Source organism: Notamacropus eugenii, chromosome 6 (assembly GCF_028372415.1).
Source record: "Notamacropus eugenii isolate mMacEug1 chromosome 6, mMacEug1.pri_v2, whole genome shotgun sequence".
In the NCBI taxonomy this organism is placed as follows: Eukaryota; Metazoa; Chordata; class Mammalia; order Diprotodontia; family Macropodidae; genus Notamacropus; species Notamacropus eugenii.
Window position 1 is genome coordinate 4,919,679 of NC_092877.1, and position 2,695 is coordinate 4,922,373.

The following is a 2,695-nucleotide window of genomic DNA, read 5'->3' on the forward strand; positions in this document are numbered from 1 at the left end:
GTCCCTCCCCCATCCCTGTAGCAGGGGCTCTTTTTGACTTGCCTGGGCTCACTGAGTGACCCATGAGTATCTATTATATATAATACCTTAAAAGTAGCTGCAAAGTCTGAACCCATGGCAGAAGCTTTACTCTGAGAGAGGAGAAAGGTCTTAGGAGAGCTCTGTGAGGATAAGGCATTGGGAAGTGTCAGAGGTACTGGTAGAATGGAATGAGCCAGATGGGATGGGAGCCAGATGCAGGCTAGGACGTGAAATCCCCCCCAAATTGTCTTTTTCCTAAGTGTAAACATGGCACAAGTTAGGAGACAGTAAAAAGGATGCACTTAGGTCCTAGAATACCATTCTGGTGCAAACAAAGACCAGCGAGCATCAAGAAGCCCCTTCCCAGCCTTAACTTGTGGCTTCAGGCCTTGGGGAGGCAGCCCCTCACCGTCTCTGACCCCCATCTCCCCTCTTCTCATCCTCTGCCTCGTGCCAACCCTCCTGCAGCCTTCTCTTTCTCTTCTGCAGTTGGCTGCTGGGACAGTCCCTAAGGTCTAGGATGTCTGTCTCTTGCATCAGAAGGAAAATTGTAAGGAAGAGGGGTAAAGAGCTGGTCAGATGAAGTGGGGTGGTGTAAGAGGGAAGCTATCCTCAGGCACCCTTACAAGCTAGAGCAGGACTCTGGAGCTAAGGTGCCAGGCTTCAGATAAGACAGCCTCAGGGCTGTGATGTCATGTTTCCACCTAGCTGCCTCCACCTTTCGGTAGGCCCTCCTCTAATCTCACCCAGTTATTCTTACTGCCTGGAGGGCTTTCCTGGTTTGAAGCCCTCAGACTTTTCTCTTCCAGTTAGCCTTGTCCCACCTTCTCCCTGTCCCCCTTTCTCTTCATGCCCAGAAGGATGGTTTATTCTCATTGCCTTTCAAAATGTCTAGTCCTGACTCCGCTGGGTGATCAATCAGTTATCTTCCCAAGAACGTTTCTAACATTCCTCTGGGATCACCCAGTAGTTCCCAAAGGGCGGTTTGCTTCCTGTGCTGCTGGATCACTCCCTCAGGCTCTCCCCATCTCCCCAATTCCATTCCAAGGCTTTCGTCTCTCACATAGATTTCATCAGTTTTCTGCCTGTCCACAGTGCCTTGACTCCAGGCAAGCCCTTAAGCCTGCCCACTATAGAAAGGACACAGGGAAAACTGTCCTCCCCCAGGACTAAGGCAAGGAGGAATTCAGGGACTGTCTGAAGGATTTGCTTCTTATGGGATATTTGATGGAACATGGCAGCTTAGCCCTGCCTCAACATTTGACTATAGAGAGAGGCCAGGCCTTCAAAGTGAGCCCACACTAAATCCCTTAGTCATCAGGAACCCTTCACCCTTGTGAAGATGGGCCCATGGGAGATTAAAAGGGACCCACAAACAAGGTCACTCTCCTAGGTCCCCAGTGTCAATACCTGAGTTGTCTGTGGTCATGTGCAAGAACTAGAGGGAATCTTTCTTGCAGATGGTCCACTCACCAGCTGTGACGTTCAGGGAGAGGAGGTGGTAGGACACCTCCCCACCTCCAGATCTCGGCAGAGGGGATACATGGTGACAATTTTTATTTTTTGTAATTTAGAAAGGGCATGAAGTCATCTAAATAGCCTTGGTTCCCAGGGCCGTAGAATACTCCCTATCTCCTCTTGCACAGGGACCCCTCTCCCTGCAAAACATCCTAGCCACTAGTCTTAAGGGATCGCGATATGGAGCTGGCTGGGCCCTCTAGACCAGCCTGCCAAGCCAGCCACTTTTTCCTGAGGATGAGGAAGCCAAGGCCTGTTCTGATGAAATGACCGCCCAGGGTGAAGTGCTTCCTCCAGCAAGGCCACCTCCAATTCTCCTTCCCCAGCCTTGTCCTCTGTACAAGAGGCCAACCTGGAGATGTTCAAAGTCTGACTCTGGGGCAGAGGTGGGGATGTAACTCGGTGGTGGCAAGTGTCTACACCCATTCCTTGGCCCTCGCCCTGACGTCTGAGCCCTTGTGATTTCAGCCTCTATAGAACCCCCACGTAGGTTTTTAGGTTAGAAGTGTTTTGTTGGGGGTTGGTTTTTTGTGGAGGGGAGGGGGGGGGCAGAAGGCAGCTGATAAATTTGTATTTATTTTTACACTTTCCTAAATAAAACAAAATGAAGTCTGGTGTTGGCCTCACTATGTTGGGGTTTGGGGTGAGAAGAGCCAAAGATGCCCCTGCCTTCTCCCTTTCACCCTTTTCTGGTCATAGGATATGTTTGCCTGCCCCCCCACACCCGCAAGCCTGAAGTCTGGGCTGCTTTGCCCCATGGGCACCAGGTTGAGGGGGTGGTTGGTTGAAGGCACTGGAGAAAACTCAAGAGAGTTGAGTTAGAGTGACTGAAGAATTGGAGGGGTGGGGGGGACTTGGACACAACCAGGATCCCAGCTTTAGAGTTGGGAGGAACCCCAGAGCCCATCTGGTCTAACCCCCTCATTTTACAGATGAGGAAACTGAGGCCCAGACTTGCCCACAGTCACACACTGGGACTAAGTGAAAAGCCAAGATTCAGACCCACATCCTTTGCATCCAAATACAGCCCCCTTGTCATGGCACCATCCTACTGCCCCTGCTGGAAACCCTTGAACAAGCTGCAAGGACTCTTGGGGGGGGGGGGTTATTGGTGTGCCATGGGGAGGGACTCCTATGGTGGGGGTTGGAGGTCCTC